This window comes from Desmodus rotundus, chromosome 5, assembly GCF_022682495.2.
Source record: "Desmodus rotundus isolate HL8 chromosome 5, HLdesRot8A.1, whole genome shotgun sequence".
Taxonomy (NCBI): Eukaryota; Metazoa; Chordata; class Mammalia; order Chiroptera; family Phyllostomidae; genus Desmodus; species Desmodus rotundus.
Window position 1 is genome coordinate 157,438,658 of NC_071391.1, and position 11,758 is coordinate 157,450,415.

At 45.1% G+C, this 11,758-nt stretch overlaps 1 long non-coding RNA gene across 1 annotated transcript in view; it reads left to right on the top strand.

Annotated features, from left to right (window-relative positions):
- LOC139440968 (uncharacterized) overlaps positions 1–10,007 on the top strand; it is a 61,113-nt gene extending 51,106 nt beyond the window's left edge. The window contains exons 2-4 of the long non-coding RNA XR_011651301.1: positions 3,160–3,240; positions 6,253–6,363; positions 9,013–10,007. This is a non-coding gene — a long non-coding RNA (uncharacterized lncRNA). The remainder of the gene's footprint in view (positions 1–3,159; positions 3,241–6,252; positions 6,364–9,012) is intronic.
- Positions 10,008–11,758: the final 1,751 nt, after the last annotated feature.

Genomic DNA, 11,758 nt, shown 5'->3' on the forward strand with positions numbered 1-11,758 from the left:
GTCGGCACTAGAGAACTAGGGAGCTGTGTTTCATATTTTTAAGAAACAACCTAGAGACTACAGGTCAGACCAGAGGTAGCATAGAACAGTGCATTGGCCGGGGTTCAATCAGAGAAACAGAATGAGTAGGAAGTCGATAGTAAGAGATGTATTGAAAGGGATTGGCTTATGTGACTGTTGGGGGCTGGCAGAGCAAATCTGAACATGGCCGGGAAGGCCAACTGGAAGAGCAGGCCAGAACGCAGGGGTGTAGGTGGAAGCTACTGCCCACAGGTAGCATTGCTTCTTCCGGGAAGCCTCAGCTCTGCTTCTGAGGCCTTTCAACTGATATAATCCGGCCCACCCAGATCATCTACAATAATCAACTTTACTTCAAGTCTAGTAATTCTGGACTCAATCACATCTACAAACTATCTTCGCTGCAACACCTAGGTAGTGTTTGAATGAATGGAGACTGTTACTCAATCAAGCTGACACATAAAAAAAGCCATCACAACATATTCCACTTGTTGGCCTCCTTCTCAACCATTTCCATGAAGTCATCGTGAAAAGTCGGGTGGGCCACAGGGTGAGTGACAGCTGGGGCATCTCAGGGATGAGGGCCCCACCCAGAGGACAAAACACCACCCTGCTGCTCACCAGATGGGGCTTTCCACACGGACTTCCCGGAAGACTAGAGCATCAGGGATGGGCAAGCCTTCGGAGACTCTTTGCAAAATTCTTTCACTGTCCATTGAGAAAACTGGGGCTCTGATCATGAAATAGCCAAGACCAGGCAGGAAAAGAATTGAGATCTCCCGTCTGCAAGAGTGGGGAAAGGAATTTGAAGACTGAGAGGATAAAGAAGGAAGACCAAAAGGCCCAATGGAGAAGGAAAGGCAACAGATCCTCTGTGCTCAGAGCTGGGCTCCCAAAGCGCACCCTCCTCATCGCACAGGTGGGGAACTGAGGACACTGTGACTATAGGGTGGAACTGGAACCGAAGCCAGACCTCTGCCTCCTGGGACAGTGCTGGGTCCCCACTGCCCACCGGCCCTCCTGCCCTCCCGGGGAGCTAGGGACATGAAAGGCTGCCCCTCTCACCCTGATGCCTTTGGAGTTTGGTAGTCTTGACAAAGAAGAATCAGTTCATTATTCTAGATAATTCATTGAGAAACCAGAGGGCTGGGGGACTGTGCTAGGAGAACAATTCCAAACTCAGTCTCTGCCCTAAAAAACAGAACCAACTCTGTCCCAGTTCACAGGCGACATCCCCACTTCAGCCATCTAATCCTGGGGCACCAGGGAGGGGCTGAGCGGCTCCATGCAGGCCACCCCTCTCTTGCCCTCCCCTGTTCTCATCCCTAGAGGAACACAGGGCTCTGGACAGGTGCCCTGTGGATGGCAGGCCAGAGACACCTTCCCCTTGTTCCTCTCCTGTACCTTAAAAATGGCAACACGGGAAATGCAGACATAATTGGCTCGAGGCACCCAACAGGCTACTGACCGAAAAACTCCAGTCCTCTCATTCTCAGTCATTGTTTTTGTTCCTGTTTTTTCCCCTCCCACTTTTCACTTATTTCAATTGATCCCAGCAGCGTAGCTCAACACAGAGACAACGCCACGGGAGAGTTCTGACGGCGCGTGAGTGGCCAGATGGAAGGTAGGCAGGCTTGAGAGTGCCCAATAAGGTAGAATTTAGCTACTCAAAGGCTTACATTAGAGGAGAAGTATTCAAGTATGGTTTTGATGACTCATGCTTCAGAACAATCACACACAGCAATAGCTCTGTGGGCCTCCGGGAGAAATGTGAGCCTCGGCCCAATCTGAGGCGGCAGGAGCAGTGGTTACAACCGTGACTAATCCAAACCCTTTCTGGGTTTTGAAGAGTGCGTCAATTCTCCCTGTGGCTCACGAAATCCCTGCTTAAAACTGAACCCTGTTATGGAATAGGAAAAGCACCCTGGTAGCGGGGACAGAAAGCCACCACGGGTCGCGTCACACTGCTGCTCAGAAATGCCTTGTGTCACAAAAGGTCACATTTCTAAATGACTGATGTAAACTCCAGATGCCAAAGCTGGGCAGAATCAGGTTTGCGGAGCTCTAAAATAGATGCTCTTGCCGGATGAAAGAATCCATTTATCTGTGATTTGGGGTCAGTGACCCCATTTCTGGTCTGCCCATCCATCAGCAAATATTTATCAAGCTGGGCTTGGTGCTAGGTGGGTTTGGTATATTAAAAGCTTTATAAACATGTCCTGGCCGAACAGGAGCTGTCTGGCCGAGGTAGTAAGACAAACTCACACACAGATACTACAGAAAAGCAGCCAGGGTGAGCAGGGAGGGTGGCCTCTGAGGGGTCAAGGCCAGGCGCTCAGAGGAGGGGCAGGTCCCAGTGGGCAGGGTGGGGCAGGGAAGACGCCTGTTCAGTGCCCACATCCCTTCTCTCCCTTTCTCCTGCTGGCAGTCACTGGCTGGGCCTTTGGCCAGTGACAGAGGGTGGAGCTCCAGGAGGGCACCAGCCAGCCAGGGGCGGCCCGCTGACATGCTATGTTCTCCTTCCATGCAGGTCTCCTTGTGCTTGTCCCCAGCATCAGCCTGTCATGGCCACCAGCCTTCCGCCCACTTCCCCGGCCTGTTGGCCGTCGCCCACCCTCAGGGTTACCGGGGCAGCACCCTACCGTGCTTGTGGAGGCCATTCGCCAGTCCCCATTTTTCTAGCTTTCCCAAATACCTCCCCGAATGCCTTTCCAGAGGGGAAGTTTTGCCTAAAAATGTTACCATAAGAGCTGAATTCTGACGGAGTTAAATGGCCTTCTGTTCTGAAACACCTCTAAGGAGGTGGGGGTACTGAAGTCGCTATTACCTGGGTGTGAACTGTGTTCAGGTTGGCTGTGTCAATAGAAACGGGGTCTCCAGAAAGACAGATGGTCACCCCAGCGGGTCTGCCTGGTCTGGACCACACTGGGAAGCGTACCTTCCCAGAGAAAGAGAAGAAATCAGGGAGGTGGGGAGACCGAAATCTTCTCCTCGGAGGACAGGCAGAAGGAAATTCATTTTAATTTTAAAAGCTGTGAACATATTTCCTGATTTAGAAAATTACATTTGAAACGGTTTTGAGACAAAAAATGTTCCAACCACAATGATACTGTATTGACCGGAACTGTGTGACCAAACCAGGCCCTTCGCAGACAAGAGAGGAGTGGGCGCCCGAGGAGGCAGGACAGCGGGACCAGGCTCACGGGAGGTGGACACGGGGAGGTAAGTTGATGGAGGGACCGGCACAACTCTATCAGAGAGCGGCTGTGAAAACGAGCTTCCCCTCTTTTGGCCCTCTGGAGGCATGCTGGGGTCTGGCTGGACTCGGGTTCCCTCAGTGTTCTGTCCAGTCCAGTCCAGTCCACTCCAACAGGTGGACTCTTCACCATGAAGACCTGGAGGCGAATGATGTGCTTGCAAATGGGTGGGCTTAGCCCAGCTTCTGCAGAGGTCTCCCTGGGGCCACCTCCCACCTCAGGGGGTGGCGCCGACTCTCACAGCTCAGAGGAGTTTGATTCCACTTGCACGACTCGAGTTTGCAACGTTTAGCTTTTATCACATTACCTCTGCCTCAGGTGGACTCAGATGCAGCCAGATCACACCCAGTTACTCGTCCTTCTTCTAAAGGAAGGTCTAGAGCCAGATGCTGACAAATCATTGATGAAATAAGCTTTCCAACTTTTTGTGTTTTTATACTTTCAATTAGGTAATGCATTCACATCAGCCGACCCTCAGAACACTATGAAAGTCCTCAGTAAAAAGTCTTTCCCCCCACATCCAGTACCCTATGCTCCACCTCCTCTCAGCTTATTAGTTATTAGTTTTGTATTTTTTGCAGAATATACCTATGCAAATATACGTAAAAACAAGTGTATGTTTTCCCCCCTTATTTTTGGTTTACAGAATGGTATGATATGTTGCTCTGTACATGTTTCCGAATATCTTGGAGCTCTTTCCGGTAAAAGGATGCAGCACTGTTTAGAGAGCCAGTGCCCACTGGTGGCAGTCTAGCCAGTTTGGGTGGTCTCCGAGTGTTGCCATCACTAACGCCTCTGTGATGAATAATGTTGCTCATGCGTCACTTCACAGAGGTGCATGTGCGTCCGTGCTGTAAGTTCCCAGAAGCTGGACTGCTGGGCCAAAAGGCGTGAGTTCATTTGAAATTCAAAGCATTTTGTCCCACTGCCTTCCACCAGGGTTTACGCTCCTACTAGAAGCAGATGAGAGGGGCTGTCTTCCCACAGCCTTGTCAAGAGTGTGTATTACCAATGTTTTGGATTTTTGCCAAGCTGTTAAGTCAAAGATGAATTTCCATTTAATTTGGGGGAGAGGGGCTTTTGATTTTGATATAATTTAAAACTGAAAAAATTTGTAAGAACATACAATGACTTCCTATATATTCTTGGTTGAGCTTAATTTGCATTTTTTCTCATTGAGAGCGAAGTTGTGAGTAAAGCCGAAGAACTGATTGGAGATGTCAGCACCAAAACTAGATGCAAGGTGCTCCTGTGGATGCCAGAATGCAGGCAGGTGGGACAAATCCCTGAGAGCAACAAGACCTGCGTGGGACGGGTTACTGTGGGGGGAGGGCTGAGGGACTGTTAAGGCGCTGCTGGCTCGAGAGCCCACATTCACCAGCAGGTCCTCATAGGGAACTCGGCAGGCTACCCGGAGGACGGCACCCAAACTGGGACGGTGCTGTGCAGGCTCCAATTGTAGGAAAGCAGCTGGTAAGTCTGGATGGCACTGGTACAACCTGGGCCCTAGGAACTCTCAAAATTGACCAACCCAGGACCCCTTCCAAGGCAAAGCCCCACATTGAAGAGAACTGCTGGGACAGTATCCAGATTGAACGGAGCAGAGGCACTTGGGGCAGAGCAGCCCAAGTTCCAATGAAGGGCAGAAACAGAGCCAGCAGAAGGCATGGGGCCATGTTGTTCAACGCTCTGTGATAATGTTGAAGAGGAAGCCCAAAGACGTACCAGCAAAAATACAAAAAATGCGTCTGCAAGGATAGTCATTGTGGCTCTATTTGTAACAGCAAAAACTGGCAACAGATCCAAAAAAATCCATCAATAAGAAGCTGCTTGAATCAGCCATGGCACATCCACAGAATGGGCTCCTAAGCAGCTATCAAAAGAAACAGTGGAATCTCTCTTTACTGCTATGTGGTCTCCGCATATACCACTAACTGAAAAAGAAAGTGGGAAGAGTTGAGTATGCACCTATTTACTCAAAAAATGGGGGTGATGGACACATTAGTACCTATGTGCTTAGAGTAACATTCTTCTTCATTAAAATATACATACCTATGAAGAGGAGAGGGGGTGGTATGTGGGAACAGGAATAAAAGCAGGATATCTATGGCTGCATTTTGTTTTGTAGATTGGACCTTGGAAACATGTCAGGTGTACTGAATTATTTTAAAAAATCAAAATGAAAAAGCAGTTCTTAAAAGCTGAAAAAGGCCTATGACCCAACGATTCCACTTGTGGGAATTTATCTGAAGAAACCGGAAGGACACTAATGCGAAACCGGAAGAACACGTGCAGCCCAGTGTTCACTGCAGTGCTGTTTGCAGTAGACAAGATGTGGAAGCAGCCCAGGTGTCCATCAGTAGAGGAGTGGATAAAACAGCCATGGTACATTTACACAACGGAACACTACTTGGCCATACAAAAGAAGGAAATTTTACCTTTTGCAACAGCATGGATGGACCTGGAGAACATTATGCTAAGTGAAATAAGCCAGTCAGAGAAAGACAAATACCATATGATTTCACTAATGTGTGGGATCTAATGAGCAAACTGAACTAACAAGCAACATAGAGACAGACTCATAGACAGAGAACAGGATGACCACTCTGGGGGGTGGGGGTGAGAATTGGTGGGTGCAGGGATTAAGCAAAAAGGAAAGAGGACCCTTGGATACAGTTTACAGTGTGGTGATTGCTGGTGGGGAAGGGGGGGCCTGGGTGGAGATGGAAGAGCGTATAAGGGGGATAAATAGGGGGGTATCTGACATCCTAAGGGCTTTCTGATGAAGGAAGAAGGTGGATGGGCAGAAAATAGAAATGGCGTTCATGTGTGTAACGCCACCTTGATCTCGGACTTCTGAGACCAGAAGTGTGAGACGAATTTCTGTTGTTTAAGCTACCCAGCTAAGTTTGCGGTACTTAGTTGGGAGCCCTGGCACACCAAAGCCTATGATTTCTCTATTTCATTTTTTGTGTAGACTACTTCTTCAACTACTTTGCGGTAGATCAAGGAGTCCAAGAGGGCTACTGCCCTCCTTCCTGCTTGCCCAAATCCATCGACATGAGGAGGCACGTACCCTCCCTTCAAGGTGAGTCCCTCACCTTAGGAAACACGTGTTTGTTGATGCATTTTAGACTCCGCTGCTGCTTGGGCCTTTTGTTTCTTCCTCACTTCCTCCTTTATGGCTTCTGTCCAACCTCAGCTGCTCTTAGCAGCCCCGCTTTGTATTGTGAAGGCCATGGATATTCACTCCCAGTTTTGCTGAACATCAAGTTCACTGACTTGTCGTTCTTCTTTAGGTTTTTGTAAGATTTAAAGGAGAAGCAACAGGGAGGCACTAAATCTATGTTAGCATGTTCATACCAGAAGTCCTTGAGGTTAAAATTTAATTCCACACAGTTCAAGTAGTGATTTTAGCCAAGTGTATGGAAAGTAGTTTTCCCATGGTGATAATTACATAGGGCTTTTCATCTTCAAGATACTCGGACAACACTTACCAATTACTCCTTCCAATACCTTGGAACAATTAAAAATAAAAACCATGTGTTTATTTTGTCTAAAGGAGATAATTACCAATATCAGCAGATAAGAAATACCTTAAGGGGCTGGAGATGATTAAATTATGGTAGAAATATTTCAAGGCATGATTGCCTTCTGCTTTCATCAGAGTAAAGCAATTAAAGCTTCATGAGGAAGCACATTGTTATGTCCATTTTACAGGTGAAAAAACAGATTCTGACAAGAGGCAAACTAGGATTAGCCAGCAATCTAAACTGCCAATGTGGGAGTTGTATAAACTCACAGTATTAAGAATTTTGAAAATCCTAAATACATTTTCCTTTTCTGTTAAAAAAAAATCTGCTGAGGGTGGATCTTCGGATCTCCAAGTCTCCATTTCAAGTATCATACCATTTTCCACTGTGGTGGTTAGAAAGTTTAGGTTAGTGGTTCTCAAACTTTTGGTCTCAGAACCCTTTCCACTTTTAAAAATTATAGAGGACACCAAAGAGCTTTTATTTATATGGGTTATAGCTAAGAATAGTTATCATATTAGCAAATAAAATTGAGATAATTTAAAAATATTTATAAATTGATTAAAAAACAACAATAATAAATCCATTATCTGCTAACATAGCATACTCTTATGAAAAATACATTTTCTAAAATTTACAAAAGTAATGATAAAAAGTGGCATTATTTTATATTTACATCAGATACATATTTTTATGAAAATTCTTTAATGTTTGGTTGGATGCAAGTAGCTGGATTCTCACATCTGCTTTTGCATTCAGTCTGTTGTGATCTGTTCTTTGGTTGAAATAAAAAAAGAAAACAGCATACAGATATGCAGTTGGAAAAAGGAGGAATCTTTTAATAGCCCTTTTAGGTATTTACAGCCATTCTTCATTGATTCTACACTAAAACTTAGCAAGTGGTAGCTCCTTAAAGGTCAGTTACAATGTAGAATACGAAACCATATCAATGAACTTTTCATACTGTTACATGAAAAATCATTGGTCTATCTTGTATTTTGACTGGCTCCTTTACTATCCATGTTTTTGTGACATTACTCATTGTTTACCTGGGAAAGGTTGGTTCACTGTGTCAGGCAGATGTTCAAATGTTGACATTACACAACATCAAAAAAAATCACAGTGTATTTCACTTCCATTCTCATCAGAAAAATCTCTCTTACCATCGAGCTCACAGTGGTAGATATAATTTTTCTTTATTTTTTCCTTTGAAAGCCCAATTTTATCTTTGGCAACAAATATTCCAGTTAGGACAGGCTTAATTTCATTGGTTTTCAAGAAACTGAATACCAAATAGCATGCCTGAATTGTAATACTTGCCGGTCAGTCATTCTTTCAAGTAAAAACGGTGCCGTGTGAAAAAAGCGGATGGTTCAGCTCTCAGATCTTGAAAGCCCTGACTCAGTTGTGGTACACGTCATTTCGGCCCATATTTAATTGGTAATGACTATTCCTACAGCCATCTTGATGTAAGGGATCCTGGGAAATATAGCTCCTGACAAGGCAGGCACCATTTCTGCCATATACGCACCCCCTACTCTTTTTTATGCTATTCCATACTATTCCCTCTGACTCAGCTCACCCTTTCTCTTCTAGTTTCTACCCCTCCCCCAACCCCCATCAGCTTAGGTGTCACTTCTCTGGGACTCCTGTCCTAATAGGTCGGGTATTCTTGTTCTGTGCTCCTAACACACTTTTTTACCTGTGCTAGCAGCTTTATCCCTACCATAATGGCTGAGTAGCATTCCCCCTCCTAGGCTATAAAAACTGCAAGGGATGCCACAAGTCTGTCTTGTTCAGGTTTGTATCCCATCACATGGTATATAGTAAATCCTCAATAAAAATTTCCTAACCTAAAAAGCAAACAAAATATAACCAGAGACATTGAAATTGAGAGCAATCTAACAATAGCCAGAGGGGAGGGGGGAGGGGACAGTGCGGAGAGGGGTTTCCAGGAACTACTATAAAGGACACATGGACAAAACCAAGGGGGAGGGTGGAGGTGGGGGAAGGAGGTGGGTTTGACTGGGGTGAGGGGGGAGTGGTGGGGAGAAAATGCAGACAACTGTAATTGAACAACAATAAAGTAAATCATAAAAAGAAATTTGCTAAGCTAATGTGAATAAGACTAAGCCATTAGTTAAAGAGAAAAGTAGGTTAAACTATGCTACTTGAGGAGCTCACTCTAATTTCTTTTCCTGTAGATGTTCCTGAGTTATTTTCTTCTAGAAATACTGCCCGCTTCCCAACAAAAAAGGACAAGCTATTTGCCAGTAGTACCTTAAAGTTATTTTCTCCAAAAATGGTGTGTATATTTGATAAAAATTATTCAGCTAAAACTCCATGATATTTCTCCCCTTAATCCACAGCTATGTATGTACACTTTCCTGTAACTGACACTTAGCCACAGCCCCCTGTCCCTTTCCTGGAACAAGCAGTCTTAGCACAGGACAACCTTAAGAGCTGATCTGATGCCATGTTAAATATACCCGATTTAGAATACGGATTGATTTTGTCTTTCGGAGAAACCAGATAACGTTTCCCCATCTTATTATTTTTTATTGTATTGTATTAATTTTTGTCGGCCACATTTTATATCAAGACAGAATTACAGTGCTGCACATTAGAATAACCTGGAGAACTTAAGAAAATTCCCATGCCCAGGTCTTATTCCATAACAACTAAACCAGAACGTGGGGAGTAGGTAGCCAGGTATCAGTACTTTTCTAAACATCCTCAGGTGATTCTAACGTGTAGCAGTTTGGAAACCACTTGTGTGGTAGGTTTTAATCTCAGTTCGGACACGGGCTGCCCTTGTAAGCTTGGACATGTAATTTAACTTCTCTATGGAGTTAAGTAATACAGAAGTACCTGCTTTGCCCTGGCTGGTGTGGCTCAGTGGACTGAGTGCTGGCCTACAAACCCAAAGGTCACTGGTTGGATTCCCAGTCAGGGCACATGCTTAGGTAGAGGGCCAGGTCCCTAGCTGGGGGCATGTGAAAGGCAACCAATCAACATATCTTTTGCACATCCATGTTTCTCACCCTCCCTTCTCTAAAAATAAATAAGTAAAATCTTTCTTAAAAAAGTGCCTGCTTTATAGGGTTGTTGTTATGGGGATGAAATGATTCAAAGTAAACCGTGATCCATGCATACAACCCAGCGAGGGCCGTGTAATGTTTTCTTGGGGGGAGGGGGTGTTATTACAGCCTACTCCTTGGTAAGGAGTAGACTATAACCCAAATTCATCATGCGTTAAATTACTACCACTTCATTCTTTAGTGTAGCTTGCTTTAATTATGGCCTCCCAGGTATTTTGAAATATCATCCAAACTGGAAAACTGTCCCCAGACAATTCTCTCACTACTGTGGAAAAAAAAAAAGTCTCTGCTTTTCCAGAATTCACATTTTAGAAGGTGAGGAAAATAATCAACCAATCAATATATAATTTCAGGCAGTGTTCATTGAAGCCGTGCCAATGCAATAATCTTTACTCTGAATTCATTGTGGTCTCTCCAGCTAAGAATACACTTGGCAGCGGGGAAGGCCTTTCTATTCCCTAAAAAAAAAGTGTAGGTACTTCCAAAGTGTTCAACTATAGTGTAGATGAAAAAGGGGTTCTAGGAAGAGTAACCTCAGGATCAGGTCATAAATTTCTTACTGGGAAGGTGTTGGTGGGTAATCCTGACCCAGCTATATACCTTTTTGTTTAAATTTTAGAGAGAGAAATCCATTTGTTGTTCCACTTATTTATGCATTTATTGGTTGCTTCAGTGTAATGTGCCCTGACCCAGGATGGAACTCACAGCCTTGGTGTATCCAGATGATGCACTAACCAGCTGAGCTACACAGCCATGGTCAGCATGGAACTTAAGTAAAAGGTTTCTTTGCATTAAGCAAGCCTTGTCCATTGTTTTCATGCATCTAGGTTAACCCACCTTTGAAATCAGTGTAATTACCCGCATAACACGTGATCTTTACTCTCCTGTAATCCACTCCCAGCCTTGCTTTCTCCCATCTTTATGTAATCTTTACATTCCTTAACTTCAAAAACATAAACTGCAAAACTGTCATTATCCAGATCATTTGAGATCTTGCTTCCCAGTAGTGTCATCCGTTTGGCTCAAATAAAGTATTATAAAAATTCCTTACATGTTTGGGCACTTAATTCAACAGTACCCTTTTTTAAAAGAAAAGGTCATAAATCTCTTACCAATACAAAATCAACGCATGTCAAAGATTTTATTTACTCATTAATTGAGACCACTAAGGTGTAGAACAAGTTCACAGGACAATTTAAATACCCACTTATTTGCCCTATAAAAATCACTGTGATGATCTGTAAACATCCAGCACCTAGGTCCTAAGCAGTTCTCTCTCTTCGTCTTCCTTGTTTTATCCTCGATCCTCTAGCCTCTTAGTTGCTTTCGGCAGGATTGAACGGTCCATCTTGGCTTCCACCGAGGAGGCTCAGGCTGAGGAACAAAGGAAACCTGATCTTTTACCCCTCCAGGAAGTCAATTTCCGCCCTAGCAGAGAGGAGAGCCCAGGAACCGAGATTAGCCCCGCCCTTTCTCCACAGGCACCGCCCCCGGCCAGCCCAATAATGAGCTGTGCGCAAAGGTCACGTGAGCACCGCCCCCGAAGCAATTCGTGGCAAAGGCGTCGCTCAGAAAAGTCCTTCTGCCCTTTCTGCCGGCTTCGAGTCCTGTTTCTACCTTTTCTATTAAATGCCTGTTTTCTTGTCGCTCTCGTTGGGGAGATGGTGACCTACCAGGCTACACCCAACTCCAACTACGTTAGGCCTCCGCGGCAGCCCTCACCTCCCGAGCTGAGGCGAGTTGCACTTCTGATTGGGCCTGACGTCTTGTCAATCTCCGAGTTTTTCCAATCAGAAGTCGAGTCCTCCCAGCTTCCCGCTCTTCCATTGGCCTGTGTGCGGGGAAGGTG